We start from the raw sequence: 18,556 nt of genomic DNA, 5'->3' as shown, positions 1-18,556 counted from the left end.
CCTATGTATTTAAAACACAGTTCTAATTGCGTTTTAAGGTATACAACAAATACGGTTGGGTATACTAATTTAAATTTTAAAATAAATCTGTTTTAAATTATGAAACAAACCGCTGTACTGAAGATATAATTATGTCAGTCCTATTATCACATAAAACACCTATATAACATAAAACGCTGCAGAATTGGTTTAATAATACAACGTTTACACTACAGAGTTATAACACGTTTTAATAATTAGCAACAAGAAAAATGTCACCAAGATAGCATAAAAACCCGTTTTAACTGGTAGTGCGAACGTTGCATAACAATGTAATTTATCAAATAATTTCATTTTTCCACCACTAATCGATCAAGAAATACTTACACTTAAGATTGTTTACTTAAGTTCATTAGTACATTATTGAAAATTTAAATGGAAAATTAAATTTCATAATTTATGGAGAATCTGTATATTTCCGTTGGCGGGCGTGGGTTTCCTCATCACAGCTCTCAATATGGAACTTTTCTTTTGAATATACTTTCTGGACAGACCAGCCTATTTTTACTAGATGGATCAGCCAAATAATGCCAATCACCTAGTGAGATACTTGATTAATTAATAGATTACCGTTAAAAGACCTTCAATAAATTATGTTTTAATGGGGAGGGTATAAAGCAAATTGTAACATATGAAAACAGGCGAGTGAACAAGAACGTGTGTCGATATGTGTGATAGATAAAAAAGCTATATTTTTAATGTCACCGTGGTCGTGTCCTGTACACAACCCTTTAATTTTTTTTTTAAATTTTCCCCGAAGTCACAAACTTTTAAAATCGCCAAGTCTTTTTACTAGAAGGATCTGAATTATGATATCAAAAAAAAATACTTTCATAGCAGTAGCATAATCCTACCCTTCCCAAACAGCGCGTAGGACACTTTCCCGAGTCACCGTATGTATGTCAGAAACTGAACAGATCCCGTACGTGTGTGACTTTGACTGTGCTCCCGTTTGTGTGTGACTGGGAAGAGGCATCGTCGCTGCCGCTGGCTTAGGTACGTAGTAGGATATGGTATCAACTGATTTGAATCCAGGACCCGGCTATGTGCAGGACGTGTACAAAACACAAACAGGCATTGGAGCGAAAAGTTTGTCGAAGCCAACCAACCAACCAACCAACCAACCAACCAGCCGGTGTTCGTTTTCATCAACGCGCGGTTTTCAAGCTCTCGTAATGGAGTGAATTAATTAACATTTGCCGAAAATTATAAATTTTAACTCAGAGTGTAGCATAGGCGAGAACGAGGCTAGAGGGTGGGGGGACGTGCGTGTGCGTTTTTGGCAGTGTGTAGTATTTTTTGTGGTTGTACAGGAATGAGGCGGCGTGCCTCGGTTGGAGTCATGACAGCAGTAGCAGCCAGTGTAGTGTAGTTGTAGGAAGAAAAAAAACCAACGAATAATGAGGTTATATCTAATTCATATGTATGACAGCACAGCGCAACGCGACGCACCAGCTTTAATGGCAATTTGGCGGTATGCTTCACGGATTCACGGTTTACGTTCTCGGTGGGGCGATGAGATTCTAATGATGGTTTGAAAATTGCCTGCTTCATGCTTGGTGCGGCGTGGGAGTGAGCACAAACTGTCAGGAGCTGGGTGGGCCATAAACATTACATGAAAAAAAGCTTAGTGCTATGTTTACTCTTTACAGAACGGATACAGTTTCAAATGATTTCGTTTGGTTCAGCTAAAAATTAAATCGAACTTTAAGCTGATGTTGTGTACTCGCTCAATCAGTGGCGTAGCAGCGGGGGCGAGGGCAACCGGTCGGCTATTTGAGGAGGATAGATCTACCGCCGAGCTCTACAACGAGTAGATCGCGACGAAGCGGGGAGCTAAAAGGCTCCTGGTATCGTGACATAACGGGGAACAAATTGTATCACGAAACGGACATCGGTACCGTGAGAAATTCCGCCACATTCTGTAGTCTTTGATTGACGGCGAACATGGACTGGATAGTCCCGGGCCCCGTGGTGGTGGAGGAACGCTATGTGGGAAGCTGAGCTGCAAGCAACCGGGTGGGTCATAGGTGATGGATAATGCTTAATCACGATAGCAACTAGTTGTGATTCGCGACCCGAACCAGTAGCGGGGGCTGACTGCGGCTGTGGTAGGACGAGGTAGTGGGCCCTACACGTTCTAGGCCTAAATACCATATGCCCCAAAGCAGCCCTGACATGGCGAGCCGCGCCGCCTTTGAATAAGCGCTTAGCCCAAATCTCTCTCCTCCCGTGATCCTTCAGCGTTACTGCAAGGTTGACGCAGGCCTAGCTGGCCGCCCATAAAAATAGCGTGCTCAGGAAGTTCAACAAGTTCGGATGGACAAAATTGGCACAGACGTACGCAACGAAAACGGACAAGAGACTGAAAACTTGGGACATGGAACTGCAGGTCGCTTAACTTTATCAGGAGCACTCGCATAATTGCCGATATAGTGAAAGACCGCAAGTTCGACATTGTGGCGCTGCAGGAGGTGTGTTGGAAGGGGTCTACGGTGCGGGTCTTTCGCGGGAACCACACCATCTACCAAAGCTGCGGCAATACACACGAGCTGGGAACAGCTTTTATGGTGGTGGGGGAGATGCAAAAGCGTGTGATCGGATGGTGGCCGGTCAGTGACAGTAAGTGCAGGTTGAGGATCAAGGGCCGGTTCTTCAACACCAGCATAATTAACGTGCATAGTCCCCACCTCGGAAGTAACGATGACGACAAGGACGAATTCTATGCACAGCTGGAGCGTGAATACGATCGTTGCCCAAGACATGATGTCAAGATCGTCATCGGCGACCTTAATGTTCAGGTTGGCCAGGGGGTGGAATACAGACCGGTAATTGGAAGGTTCAGCGCCCACCAGCAAACGAACGAGAACGGCCTAAGACTAATCGATTTCGCCACCTCCAAGAACATGGCCATAAGGAGCACCTTCTTCCAGCACCGCCTCCTGCACCGATACACCTGGAGATCACAGCAACAAACAGAGAGGCAAATTGATCATGTTCTGATTGATGGACGGCACTTCTCGGACATAATCGACGTAAGGACCTATCGGGGCGCTAACATCGACTCGGATCACTATCTGGTGATGGTTGAACTGCGTCCAAAACTATCCGTAGTGAACAGTGTAATATACCGGCGCCCGCCGAGGTATAACCTGGACCTACTGAGGGAAACCAACGTCGCGACAACGTACGCGCAGCACCTTGAAGCAGCGCTGCCACCGGAGGAGAAGCTCATCGATGCTCCCCTTGAGGACTGCTGGACGAGGACTAAAACAGCCATAAGCGGCACTGCGGAGAGCGTCCTGGGACACGTACAGAGGAGTAGACGGAACGATTGGTTCGATAGCGAGTGCCAAGAGAAATTGGACGAGAAGAATGCAGCACGCGCAGCGATGTTGCTTCAAGCCACTCGTCAGAACGTGGAGTCATATCGACGGAAGTGAAAACAGCAGACTCGTTTTTTTTTCAGGACAATAAGCGCCGCCTGGAAGATACTGAGCGAGAGAGGAGATGGAGCTGTTGTATCGCTCTCAGGAAACGCGGGCGTTCTTCAAGAAGCTGAATGACTCTCGCAACGGTTTTGTGCCGCGGTCCGAAATGTGTAGAGACAAAGGTGGCATCTTGACGGACGAACGTGAGGTGGTCGAAAGGTGGAGGCAGTACTACAAAGAACATCTGATTGGTGCGCAGGTGGACTATCGGGCGTTCGAGGAGGACGATTATGTCAGTGTCGCAGCCGACGGGGATGTACCGGCGCCTACTATGAATGAGGTTAACGAGGCTATTCAACAGCTCAAGAACAACAAGGCAGCTTGTCAGGATGGTCTAGGAGCGGAACTCTTCAAGGTGGGTCCGGAGAAACTGACGGAACGCATGCACCGAATAATCGAAAGAATCTGAGACAGAGAACACCGGAGGAGTGGAAGGAAGGGGTCACCACCCCGATATACAAGAAAGGCAACAAACTGGACTGTGAAAATTTTCAAACGGCCTCTCGGGTCCGTTGTGTCAAAATTTCAAACGGCCTCTCGGGTCCGTTTGAAACACGCAGGAGACTAAAACAAGGCGGTGAGTTGTCCTGCCTGCTGTTCAATATAGCGCTGGAAGGTGTAATGCGAAGAGCGGGGTTCAACATGCGAGGCACGATTTTCACGAGGTCCAGACAGTTCGTGTGCTTCGCTGACGACGTAAACATAATCGGTAGAAACAAGGAGACGATAGTAGATCTGTATACCCGACTGATGCGAGAAGCAGCACGAGTAGGACTGAAGATAAATGTGTCTAAGACGAAGTATATGCTGGCTGGCGGAATCGATCGCGATAGGGAACGCTTGGGCAGCAGTATTACGATCGACGGCGACGAGTTCGAGGTGGTTGACGAGTTCATCTATCTAGGCTCATTGGTGACTGCGGATAATAACACCATCCGGGAGATAATAAGGCGTATTATCTCTGGAAGTCGTACTTACTATGGGCTCCACAAAACATTGAGATCCAGGAAGCTTCACCGCCGCACGAAATGCGCCATGTACAACACACTGATTAGACCGGTGGTTCTCTACGGCCACGAAACGTGGACAATGCTCGAGGAGGGTCTGCTAGCACTCGAAGTCTTCGAAAGGTGCTGAGAACGATCTTCGGTGGTGTGCAGGAGTATGGCCTGTGGAGGAGAAGGATGAACCACGAACTTGCGCGACTCGATGGTGAGCCAAGTATCCGGAAAGTAGCTTACGCTGGGAGGGTACGGTGGGCGGGGCATGTTGTGAGGATGCCGGACAAAAACCGCACCAAGTTGGTTTTCACCGCCAACCCGGCAGGTACAAGACGGAGAGGAGCACAGCGTTCCCGGTGGCTGGACCAAGTGGAGCAGAACCTGGCGAGTATCGGGCACCTGAGAGGTTGGAGACAAGCAGCAACTGACCGAGGCGCCGAGAAGGACGACCGGCAAGCTAAAGTGGAAGACGAATGCCTTTAACAAAAACCTCTTCGTTGAGTCACTTCGACGAACAGCGGAATCAAGTATGCGGCTGATCTAACAAGAAGGATTGTGACGCCTTGTGACGTTACAATGCCACGAAAACTGGAGCCATGCAGTAGACGGCGTGCAGCTTACTGGTTATATGAGTAGCTCAGTATGCCACACGCCGCTTGTCTTAGAGCAAAAGGCTGGCTCAGAGAGCAAGATCGGAGAGTGAGAGAGCAGCGCAAGCGACGTTTCGAGAAGGTGAGGACACTATCAAACGAGCTTAGCAAGCCAGTTTGCCATAAGTGGCTGTGCTGAGAAGCAGACGCTAATCCCTGGGGGACGCGTACTGAGTCGTCATGACGAAGATGACGGGCCGTCGACACCAGCTGAAATATGCCCGGGTAAGCTAAAGATAATCGTTATGGGTCTCTTCCCGAAGCACGATCCAATTACCTGGTCACCGACTCCGCACGGCGAAGAAGAAGGAGCAAACACAGCCGAGTAGCAAGCGACTAACGACGAGCTCAAAGAAGCGTCTGCGACTAAAATCGAAGAAAGCTTCCGATCCGGATGGAATACCAAACGTGGCGCTGAAAGCTGCGATCCAGGCATATCCGGACATGTTCAGGATGCTACTGCAGACGTGTTTAGATGATGGACATTTCCTAGAAATGTGGAACGTGCAGAAGCTGATGTTGCTGCCAAAGTCAGTGAAGTCACCGAAACATCCAGCCTCGTATAGCAAATGCCGCAGCGCCGCACAGAAGAATAAGACTGATCCTGAGCTACTTCCAGAGTACAGTACTGCCGTACGAGACGAACGAAGGGCAGAAGTCAATGCGAGTCAAAGCGAGCGTTCCTCACGGCTCCATTCTCTGTCCAACTCTTTGGAACGGGATGCCCCAGCGTGCATCTTGACACTGCGGCTGCTCGGGAAAGTGAAAATCGTGCGTTTCACGGATGACATATCACTGACGGTGATTAGTGAGACACTTGGAGAAGTGGAGGTGTCTGTGACGGAGACAATAGACGCGACCGAGAGCTGAATGAACGGGGTCCTCAAGACGAATGTGTTGTTGGTCAGCAGCTGCAAAGTGGTTCTGCGGATACAGATCACCGTCAAAGGGCACGTGATTGGATCAAAGCCTGCACTTAAGCAATTGGGAGTGATAATCGATGACTGGTTGAGCTTTAACAACCCCTTTGATTACACTTGCGAAAAGTCGGTCTGTTATCTAGTGCCGAGATGATCCCCATAGGCATCACCCTGGCGGAGGATATCAAGTGCTACAATCAATGTAACGCCAGAAACGTGAGGAAGAAGATGATAATCGTTTCGATGGTGACGTGGCAGCAGGAATGGGACAATACGGAGAAAGGAAAGTGGACCTACCGGCTCATCCCAAACCTATCGAAGTGGATCAATAGAAAGCACGGAGAGATGACCTTCCAGCTGAAACAGCTCCTGTCGGGCCACGGCTGCTTCAGGAAGTATCTTCATCGGTTCGGGTATCCAACGTCACCATTGTGCTCCGAGTGTGAGAACGTCGAGGAGACACCGTAGTGTAGAATATAAGAGTAGGGGACGGTGGGAAGTTGTGAATATAGTTTATTGGTCGATTTTCGAAGCAAAAAGGAAAAACAGTTTGCAGAAGCAACTGTGGCGCGAGCACTAGCAGTACACTCGAGGAACGGCAGAACAGGGCAGGGAGATACTCGAGTTGGCGCCGGCACCAGAACGAGGCGGCAAGTAGCAGGACGCTCGACCGAGTGAGCGGGCAGCTGGACTTTCGAACGAGCGAACATGGATGGTCGACGGATGGCATCGAACGAGATAGCAGTGGAGCCGGTTCGAGACACATCCATCCAACAGCGACACCCGGATAAACCAGCTTCAGTGAAAGCGCCGATTCACGACACGAAGCATGTGGTCTTCGAATATCCGAGGTTTGAAGTGACGTGCAGGGAGCTTCTTGAAACGGGAGGACCAGGCATCAGCCCAGATAATGTAGCCCACAGAATGATAAGCGATGTAAAGACGTGGAACGCAGTCAATAGAGTTATGATGTAGATCATGATCGTCTTACAGCGGAAACGGTGTGATGAACATCGAGCAACGGGAGAGCAATTATCCCCAGGAAACTCGGTAGGAATAAGCTAGATCCACCGCTGAAGACTAGTCGAGTAGACTGCAACAGAGCACCGAGCATGGATCGTCGAAACGCCAGCGAACTGGACGCTACGCTCCATTCAGGATCGCCAGACTAACCACGGCACCCCACCGGTTTTATCGATAGAAATATAGCGAAAACCAAAGAATTGGTATTGGGAGAACTTCTTTCGCCAGGGAACTCTTTGTTAGCGTAAGCTAGATTCATCGCTGGGGACTAGACTGAGTTGATCGCGACGAGACACTACCAATCGCGGGTCGTCGAGAATCGGACCGGACGCCCTGCTTCATCGGAATCGCCGAACTGACTTCAGTACCTAGCCGATTGGCTCCGTTTCTGTAGAACTTCTCTTGCCGGGGAACTATTCTTCGGAGTCCATCAGGTCCATCGTCAGGGACTAGACCGAGAAGTTCGCGAACAAGATAACACTGAATCAACAATTTGCCTCCATAATACTCGATTTGTAGCTGCAGCTCTCCAACGTCGGTTACGCCCAACACTCGCCAAATCACGTTTCACCTGGTTCGCCCATCGCGCTCTCTGCGCTCCTCGCCTTCTTGTACCAACCGGATCATTAGCGAACACCATCTTTGCAGGATTGTTGTCTGGCATTCTTGCAACATGCCCTGCCCACAGTATCCTTCCAGCTTTGGCCACCTTTTTGATACTGGGTTCGACATAGAGTGCAGTGAGCTCGTGGTTCATCTTCGCCGCCACACACCGTTCTCCTGCACACCACCGAAGATCGTCCTTAGCACCCGTCGCTCGAAAACTCCTAGCGCCTGCAGGGCCTCCTCTAGCGTGGTCCAAGTCTCGTGCCCGTAGAGAACCACCGGTCTTATAAGCGTTTTGAACATGGTGCATTTGGTGCGGGGGTGAATCATTCTTGACCGCAGTTTCTTCTGGAGCCCATTGTAGGCCCGACTTCCACTGATGATGCGTCTTCAGATTTCACGGCTCACGTTATTGTCAACCGTTAATAAGGATCCTAGGTAGACAAAATCCTCCACTACCGCGAAGGTTTCCTCGTCGATCATAACGCTGTTTCCTAGCCGGATGCTGTCGTTTCCGGTTCCGGCTACCAGCATATACTTTGTTTTGGACGCATTTACCACCAGTCCGACCTTCGCTGCTTCGCGTTTCAGGCGGGTGTACAGGGCTGCCACCGTTACAAATGTTCGGGCGATAATGTCCATGTCGTTCGCGAAATACACAAATGGGTCAGATTTCGTGAAGATCGTGTCCCGGCTGTTGAGCCCGGCTCGTGGCATCACACCTTCCAGAGCGATGTTGAATAGTATACACGAGAGTCCATCACCTTGTCTCAGTCCCCGTCGAGATTCGAGTGGACTGGAAAGTTCACCCAAAGTCCTTACGCTGTTTTGTATACCGTCCATCGTTGCTTTGTTCAGTCGAGTCAGCTTCCCGGGAAAGCTGTTTTCATCCATGATTTTCCATAGCTCTACGCGATCGATACTGTCGTATGCCGCCTTGAAGTCGATGAACAAGTGATGCGTTGGGACCTGGTATTCACAGCATTTCTGGAGGATTTGCCGTACGGTGAAGATCTGGTCCGTTGTCGACCAGCCATCGATGAAGCCGGCTTGATAACTTCCAACGTACTCATTTACTTTAGGTGATAGACGACGGAAGATGATCTGGGATAGCGTTTTGTAGGCGGCATTCAAAATGGTGATTGCTCGAATGTTCTCACAATCCAAATAATCGCCATTCTTGTGAATGAGGCAGATCACCCCTTCTTTCCACTCCTCCGGTAGCTGTTCGGTTTCCCAGATCCTGACTACTTACCGGTGCAGACAAGTGGCCAACTTGATGAGTTCTGCTGCGATGCAATCTTTGCCAGCTACTTTGTTGTTCTTGAGCTGCTAGATGGCATCCTTAATTTCCCTCAACGTGGGAGTTGGTTCATTCCTGTCCTCAACTGCACTGACGTAGTCAAATCCTCCATTGCCTTGGTAATCTGTACCTGAATTCTCCTTGCCGTTCAGGCGCTCGTTGAAGTGCTGCTTCCACCTTTCGATCACCTCACGGTTGTCCGTCGGCAGGCCTGTCCTTATCCCTACATATTTCGGCTTGCGGCACGAAGCCTTTGCGGGATGCGTTGAGCTTCTGGTAGAATTTCTGTGTATGTTGAGAACGGCATAGCAGTTCCATTTCCTCGCATTCCGCTTCTTCCAGGCGGCGTTTTTTCACCCGGAAGAGGCGTGTCTGCTGCCTACGCTTCTATTTCTATCGTTCCACATTCTGCCGGGTTCCATGCTGCAGCATGACCGCTCGCGCTGCATTCTTCTCCTCCAAAACCACTCTGCTCTGCACTCCTTGTCGAACCAATCGTTCCGTCGTGTCCGTTCCTCGTACCCGACAATGTCCTCAGCTACGTTGTTGAAGGCTGCCTTTACTGTTCTCCAGCACCCTCTAGAGGGGCCACGTCGAGCACTCCCTCGTCCGGACACGCTGCCTCGAGGTGCTGCGCGTATGCAGTGGCGACCTCTGGTTCCTTCAATCGGCCCAGATCGTACCGAGGCGACCGTTGGTACCGTTCCTGATTAATGACGGATAGTTTTGGGCGCAATGTAACCATCACCAGATAGTGGTCAGAGTCGATGTTAGCGCCACGATAGGTCCTGGCGTCGATAATGTCGGAGAAATGCCGTCCATCGATCAGGACGTGGTCGATTTGCGATTCCGTCTGTAGCGGTGATCTCCAGGTGTAACGGTAAGGTAGGTTGTGCTGGAAGAAGGTGCTGCGAATGGTCGTGTTCTTGGAGGCGGCGAAATCAATGAGTCGAAGGCCGTTCTCATTCGTCAGCTGATGAGCGCTGAACTTTCCAATCGTCGGTCTGAATTCCTCCTCCTGGCCTACCTGAGCGTTTAAGTCCCCAATGATGATCTTGACGTCGTGGCTTGGGCAGCGGTCGTATTCTCGTTCGAGGTGCGCGTAGAAACCGTCTTTGTCATCATCGGTGCTTCCGGAGTGAGGGCTGTGCACGTTAATTATGCTGATGTTGAAGAAACGGCTCTTGATCCTCAACCTGCACATTCTTTCGTCGATCGGCCACCAACCGAAAACATACATACACACACATATTGTATCTATACATATATATATATATATATATATATATATATATATATATATATATATATATATATATATATATATATATATATATATATATATATATATATATATATATATATATATATATATATATATATATATATATATATATATATATATATATATATATATATATATATATATATATATATATATATATATATATATATATATATATACAAAAATATTCATTTCCCCACCTCCGAAAATTTTTTTTACTACGCCACTGGTACTACTCAAGTGTTCATCTTGGGGGAGCATATCAGCTACAGATGAATACGCCGCTTATCCTGGTGATCACGAAGCCTTCGTGTGTGTTATCCACCACCTCTTGGACAGGAAAACCGCCCATCAGTTGGATTGCCGCCATCCCTACACTATCCGCCGACTAATGGCTGTGTGTGCGCATATGTGTGGGTGTGACCAACAAATGCACATCGGTTATTCGGAGACGGCCGAAGCCGAATCGATTTGCTCAAACTTAGTCTCAAATGAAAGGCACAACGTTCCCATAGGCTGCTATTGAATTTCATTTAATTCCGTCTTCTGGTTCTGGAGTTACGAGTTCCATATAAATCTGAATCAGCGTTCTCCAAGGGGTGAGTCGCTAAGTACAAATCGAATTGTCCTCACAAACAAACAGCGTGGTAGCTTGTGCCGCAATGTGCCACGATGTGCATTGGTGTTTAGTAAAACAAGAGCAATGGTTGCTATGATCATTCAACTACACTTTGTTGACAGTTTTTAAGTTGTCAAAATTTTGCCTCATTGTGCCACATACTGTGGTAACGAGTGAAATGAGCGTGTATTACTGTGAATCGTAGTCTTATATCGTGTTATCGTAGCGTGATACAGTGTGTATGGCACATTGTTCTAAGCCACTGACCCCTTGGCGTTCTCCGGTTTTCAGCCATCGTACTTCCTGTATTGCTGCTACGTATACGCCAACATCACGCAATACGCAAACCGGGAGAGCTGCGCATTCAAAATTCTTACGTTCCAAGATCCAAGTTTTTAATCGTTATCTTTTATTCATTGCCGGGTTGTTTGCCGTAAATCCAGTTCGTTTTTTTTTTGCTCTTGTCTTTCGAGGTATTTTGGGTATTTCGGTAGACTATCTTACCGGGGGGTCGCGCTACCTATATCGCACTGATGGGGCTGCCACCTTAGGTGTAGCTGGCGCGATGCAGCGTTTCTTATTCAGCCACTGGATGCCAGTCAGACGCTGTTTGAGCTGCACCTCCTGGTGAATAGAGGTGTGCGCCGCGCCGCCGCCGCCACGCCACGCCGACGATTGCAGGTAAAAATAGATAGCACGTCGGCGTGACGCCGGCGCGCCGCCGATTTTTACCTACAATTGGCGACATGGCGCACACCTTTACTGGTGAACAGACGCTCGAGTAACTCCTCGCTTCGCTGATGTCAGAAGGACAACAGTGCCCAGGTTGCGCTACCAACTAAGCACTCAACTCTCATCTGGAGGTTATTTGTTATCTTTCGACCCGTGGAAGCGTGAGGTAGAAACTTGTGAGGACCAGAGCTATATTGGTCGCTCCTTTTTGTTGTCAACTCACCATTTGTAACCCGAACAGCTTCTTTAATGCCTTCAAAAGTAGGCAATCTCCTAAAACAACTCCGCTGGAGACGCGAACCTTGTAAGCGGATAAAAAACAAGATAAAACAGATTAAAATTTGTAAATTTGGCATTCACTTTAGTGTGTCACGTAATGACCTGATTCCTAATTTATGACCTACAGTCTCCTTAGTCTTCAAAACAACTTTGTTGAAGAAAGTAGCTCTGTAGATAAAGGGCGAACACGAAATTATTGCGACACCGAAAATGTCATGTCAATTTTCATATAATGTTTAAAATCAAACCAAAATTTTAGGGTAGTTTTATACATATATTTACTTCAAAAATCAAAAGAAAGGTGATCGATGGAGCCTTGAGTGTAAAATTGACCGCATTTTCGCTTGATGCCTTTCATCAAAGTCTTTACAGTGTCATCCGGTACCAGTTTCTCAGTTTTTTTTCCATTTTCTTAACATGTCCTTCTCGTCCTTGACTGTCTTCTTGCTCTTCCGAAGTTCCCGCTTCATCATTGCCCAGTACTGCTCCACCGGGCGCAATTCAGGACAGTTTGGCGGATTCATGTCCTTTGGAACAAAATGGACAGAATTGGCCTCATACCACTCCAGGACACTTTTAGAATAGTGGCATGATGCCAAATCTGGCCAAAATAGCGGAGCTTCGTCGTGCTGCTGCAAGAACGGCAAAAGGCGCTTCTCGAGGCACTCAGATTTGTAGATCTCGCCATTTACTGTGCCCTTTGTCACGAAAGGCTCACTCCTCAGTCCGCAAGAGCAGATGGCCTGCCAAATGAGATATTTGGAGGCGAACTTCGACATTTTCTTCTTCTTAAATTTGTCGTCCACGTAGAACTTGCTCTTGCCGGTGAAAAACTCCAACCCCGGAATTTGCTTAAAATCGGCTTTTATATACGTTTCGTCGTCCATCACACAGCAGCCATATTTTGTCAGCATCTTCTCGTAGAGCTTCCCGAGTTTTAGCCGTCGATTGTTGCCGCTCATCGCGGTTTGAGAAGTTCTGTACCTTGTATGTATGTAGTCCAGCTCTCTTCTTTGCATTCTGGGCGTAGCTTTGCGACATGCCGATCTTTTTAGCCAAATCACGGCTTGAGACGTTGGGAATTGCTTTAATCATCCGCTTCACCTTTCCCTTCGTCTTTTTGTTCTCCGGTCCCGGTTTTCTTTCAGCTCCTTTGCCGTGGTCCAACGTCAACCGCTCCTGGAACCGCTTCAATACTCTGGAGACGGTTGAATGGTGAATGTTCAACATTTTTCCCAACTGCCGGTGCGACAGGTCAGGAAATTCCAGGTGTTTGGAAAGAATTTGTTCTCTCGACTCGCGTTGGTTCACCTCCATTTTCATTGAATCGAAAAACACGACTTCGAGTTTGACAGCATGTAAACAATACGCGTCAATGAGAAAGTGTGCAAAATTTGGTTGATTTTTACCCAATGGTAAAAAAGTTATGCCCTGTTGAATGTGTCGCAATAATTTCGTGTTTGTCCTTTAAGCAGGATCTTGAAATATAGTTCCCCAATTTTAAGTTTTTAGATGATGCTAAATAAGGTATACACATCAGAGGAATATGTGAGAAAGTTTGAGGCCAAAGAGATGAAGTGCTTCCAATCAGATACGAGACTTTCCATCGTTTATTATAATTAAACAGTCCATATCCAGGCTACGTACGGTATATACGAGTATAAGGTAGTAACAAGTCAATGCTGTAAGTAGGATATAAATTACAGTCAATTGTGCTCGAAGGGATATCTAAGCAAATCTCACTTTTCTTCTGTTAAACCCAGTTTTGGAACCATTCTTCCAGGTGCTTATACTTTACCTCAATGTCAACAACGCAATGAGTATAAAGACTCTGTCGAATAGGGCTCACTTGCTAATCGGTTCACTTCAACATGCTGGGGTGAAATTTTACGAACCAGTGACCATTTTACGTTCGGCAGCTTTGCTATCTTTCAACACCATCCTCGAACAACTAACTGCAAACAGACAAGCTGTGAAGGGTGTAATTAATCCCGAGAACAAACAAAACATGCCATGATTACATTTCCGACTCAATTCAGCCGAACGCAACGACGTCGACGAGGACGACGACGACGACGCAGACGACCTGAACAAATTTGCTCCACTGTTCCGGGTGCCTCCCATCCATCCACACCCCCACACACACACAAAGCATCGTGAGAACCATTCTTTTGTTCCAATATATTGTCTGGGCCATTGTGAACTACTCAGCAGGATAACAGATGGCGTTTAAACCCATCACCCGGTAGGAAGCTAAATAGTGCGCCCCAGTCATCGTTGTTACCGCCCCGTCGCGTCGTCGTCGTCGTCGTCGTCGTCTTCATCGTTGTCGTTGGAGGGGAAAGGCATCGAAGCTCAGCACAGGCTGCTGCGGTGGAGCACCACCGTCGCTTTATCATCAGCTTCTTTGACTTTGGCCATCAGCGAGAACAACAGAGACGCTCGGCCCGGTGGCTGTGGTGGCTGCCTTCCTTTGTCAGCCGTATAAGGCGTAAGGATTCATTCATTATGAAAACTGTTTTACGCCTCGTTTCAATTCATATTCAAGCATTAATGAAACACAATGGGACAACAAGTAGACGAACCACCTTCCATCCGACCGAAGATAAATCCTTTTATGGCTTTCTAGGGTAAAAAAGGTTGCGTTACTACTTCAAAAGTGGACTTTTCTTTCCAAGTATTTGCTCTTGAAAGTTTTATTCAATTCAGTTAGGCTGGTTTAGTAAATTATGTGGTGATGCTTAGTTCTACTTTCCAAAATAAAGGCTTCAAGATGTTCTGAATCAATGTTTCGGTTCGGAAGATAAGGGACAATGAAAATTAGCGCCACCATGACAAAAGTATTCAAAATTTATTCATTAAATTCTGGGATATTCGAAAAGAAAAATGTGTCTTTGGCCACTTTCGACGGTTCCTGGAAAGGATTTACCTAAAATCTGGAGTACCATAGCTATATGTAAATTAAGGTTTTTTATTGAGGAATGCACGTCAAACTCATCAAAGAACAGTTGCTATCGTATGCGATTCCTTAGTGTGGGTTACATATTAAAAATCCATCAATGAACCCACCTAAATCTGGCAACACTTTCCACCTACAGCATCGTAATAATGAGCGTCTTTTCTTTCGGAGGATCACTTTCACAACTCAGCTCCAGCAACTTTTCGACCATATTGTTCTGGTGCTCAGAATTCATGACCTTAGATGCCGGCAGAAAAGGTAGGCAAACATTTTATCGGGCGAATTTGTCGAATTGTTATCACTCAGTTACAATGCTGCTTGGGCTTGGAACCGGATGAACAGAAGGAAACACCCCACACGAAAGAGTGATGATTCGTTGCGGCGGCGGCGGTGGCGGCGGAACAAGTGTATGGGATTTTGGAAGAGTGGAGGGTGGGGCTGGATTTCCGAGAAGATGGAAGATTTTTGGCACTACGGCGGCTAAGACGGAGCGGGGATGTAACTTACGTATAAATTATAGTGGGAAATATTTCACAAGAGTTTTTCATTTAAATTCCTGTGCGTTACTCTGTGCCGGCCTGTATGAAAATGCTTTCAAAACTGAGCTGACTGACTGGAAGAAATTTAATAAAACTTTGCGCGGTCATCTGAGAAAAGACTCAAGACTGTGCAGAGACAGTTGGCAATTTATCATTCAATTCTTCAGTCAACCGCATTGTTTGAGGCGAACGAACGATTTTCTTTGCTCGTGAAGGTAACCTTGAACGGACAAAGCACATAAGCTGGCGGGGTCTTCTGGAGATAAAGCGTGGCATGACTTTCCGGCATTCAATTACCGCGTCAACATAATTACAGTGTCGATTATGCATTTTGCGCGTCAATGTTCAGTGGATCCTGTTGGCGTATGGCTCACTTTTTCGGATATGATTTAATCTATTATGTACTTTTTTTCATTTCCTTTCCTGCTCCTTTCCTTTGTCATAGAAACAAATCACTCTGATACTCCACTTTTTAACGGAGGTTCGAAGCGCCGTGGCATATAGGGAAGTCAGAAAAGACTTGACCAAGCGCTAGATGCACTACCTGTCAATAGATCTCCGACATCTCTGAGAAACCGATGTAACTGTAGTTCAAAATTTAGATACTTCTGTCGAGGCTTCCGGAATTATTGATTGTGGTCAATGTGATCAAAGAAACTTTGAGTGACTGTTAGTGACCCAGAACTACAAATCCAAGCAGTTGTGTTCACATTATTGAAAATTTTCACCTTTATCCATTCATCGCAGTATACATTGAAATCAAGATTTGCTGCGTGATCGTACTCATCACCCTGTAATTCTGGAACCGGAAATAGGATCCATTAGAAGTTCAGTAGCAGCTGATGGGATCGTTGTACCTTTCATTTGAGACTAACGAAAATCGGTTCAGCCATCTCTGAGAAAAGTGAGTGACATATTTGGTCACATACACACATAAACGCGCAGGGTCAGGAAGAACAGGAGATCAGGGGCTTAACGATCCCCCCAGATATACTGCGAGCTGGGGAGTCTTGCTACTAAGCAAGTCTGTGCCGCTTCTGCTAAAATCCTAAGATTCCAGTAATCCAAGATCTTAGTAATAAAAGCACTCCAGCCCAACCGGAGTGCCTACCGGCACATCAGGATCGGTGCCAGTAACAACATGATTATGGCATACTGGCCATGGCGAACGACAACGGACGGGACACGGGTTTCGAATTGGACGACAACTTTGAGCTGACAGGGGTGCTGTTCTACTCCCTGAGTAAGGAAGGATGACACCGTAATGAAATGACGAGTGGGCTAACAGCACGGCTGCCTCCATCCCAACAAAATCCTGGCAGGTCTCCGGGTACGTTCAAAATTCGTCACCATTTAGTTGGTGGTACTAGGTTCGGTTCCCGATTTTACGCCGATACGGCTCTAAACACTATTCTCTCTGAACACTATTAAGATAATCATGGGATCACGAGAGGCGACTCTGTACAACGAGAGGAGATAGCGGCCCGGAGTTGGGACCCAGCAAATTGGAGAAAAACATTGAAACTCACACATACGGAGCAGGCGTGGCGAATCCGTTCGCCAGAGGTGGTTTGGTGAGGTCACCACCACCACCAGAAGCAGCTGTGGTTATTCAGCGGGAACAATAGAAGGGGAAGCAGCAGCAACAACAACAGCCACAGCAAAGCGGGATGAATAAAACCCCACAGAAGCCAAAAGTAGTGGCAGCGAAGTGCCTGGTGGAGGAGCTCCACAAGTTTGTGGATGCGAGAAACAATGTCCATAAAGATATTAAGAAGACGGTTATCAGAATCCGGAAAGCGTTATTGTTTGCCGTGAATAAGTACGACACGGCAACGCGGAGGGCTGATGTAGCTGAGCGAGCAATGGCGTCGGCTAAAGCTACTATCTTCCTATCCCCCGAAGCAGGGGAACGACAGGCAGATTGGAGTGGAGAACACGCCAGTTTCCACGACTCCGAAGAGGACAAGAACTTCGCCAGGAGATGGAAGACCAGGCGGGCTCAAGAGGCAGACACTCGAAGACGCTGTTGTTGCCGGCGGAAAGGTGGTCACCGAATAGAGAAAAAGCTGGAGTACCGTTGTACGTCGGAAGAAGAAACACAGGAAACAGCAAAAGTAGAAGTAAGAGCAAAAAAAAGAACAGAAGAAAAAAAGTTCCGGCTCGTCAGAAGACTCCAAAGAGAGAAGCCGTGCTCGTCAAAGTCAATGATGCGACAACGTATGTAGCGCTGCTCAAGAAGGTCAGAGCGGACCTGGAGCTGAAGGATTTGGGGGAAAACGGCGTGAATCAGGCGTACCCAAAAAAGTGAGATGCTCTTCAAGCTGAAGAAGGATCCCACAGCTAGTAACAGGAAACTATTACCAAATCGATGGGTGAAAAGGCACAAGTTATAACCTTAAACCGGCGGATGCTGATTGTGTGCAAGGTCCTTGATGAAATCACGACGGAAGGCGAGCTGAGAGGCACACTGAAGCAGCAGTGTAACCTGGGCGAGGTGCACATGACGATCCAGCTTAAAAAAAGATACCTGAGGAACTCAAACAGCGATGATTCGTTTACCGGGAACCGCTGTCGATAACGCACTGGAGGTAGGCAAAGTTACGGTTGCATGAACGAGATTCCCATTGAGAGCCACCCCACGAGTGAATAAACAAGCGGAAAAATTCTTCAAGCGTTTGGGCTTTGGACATTTGGGCAGGGCCCGGATAGATCCGGGATGTACTGGAAATGCGGGGAGACGGGCCATCTTGCGAGAGACTGCATGCAAACGCCGAAGTGTGTGCTCTGCACGCCAGCGGATGATATTGACCATCAGACGGCTGCCTAAAAGAGGGCGATTGTAGGCCAACGGCAATGGAGATAGCCTAGAGAAATCTGTATAACTGTGAATAACTGTCGACGTCAGCCGACATGTGCCCGGGTAAGCTGAAGACAATCGTTGAAGGTCTCTTCCCGAAGCAAGATCCACCTACCTGGTCATTGATACCGTGTGGTGAAGAAGAAGGAACAAGCACGGACCATCAGCACGTGACTGACGATGAGCTCGCAGAAGCATCGAAGCGACTGAAACCAAAGAAAGCCCCCGGTCCTGGTGGAATACCAAACGT

At 47.4% G+C, this 18,556-nt stretch overlaps 1 long non-coding RNA gene across 1 annotated transcript in view; it reads left to right on the top strand.

Annotated features, from left to right (window-relative positions):
• Positions 1-960: 960 nt before the first annotated feature.
• LOC131676410 (uncharacterized) overlaps positions 961-18,556 on the top strand; it is a 34,399-nt gene continuing 16,803 nt past the window's right edge. The window contains exon 1 of the long non-coding RNA XR_009303174.1: positions 961-1,035. This is a non-coding gene — a long non-coding RNA (uncharacterized LOC131676410). The remainder of the gene's footprint in view (positions 1,036-18,556) is intronic.

This window comes from Topomyia yanbarensis, chromosome 1, assembly GCF_030247195.1.
Source record: "Topomyia yanbarensis strain Yona2022 chromosome 1, ASM3024719v1, whole genome shotgun sequence".
Taxonomy (NCBI): domain Eukaryota; kingdom Metazoa; phylum Arthropoda; class Insecta; order Diptera; family Culicidae; genus Topomyia; species Topomyia yanbarensis.
This window is presented reverse-complemented; position numbering and strand designations above follow the sequence as displayed.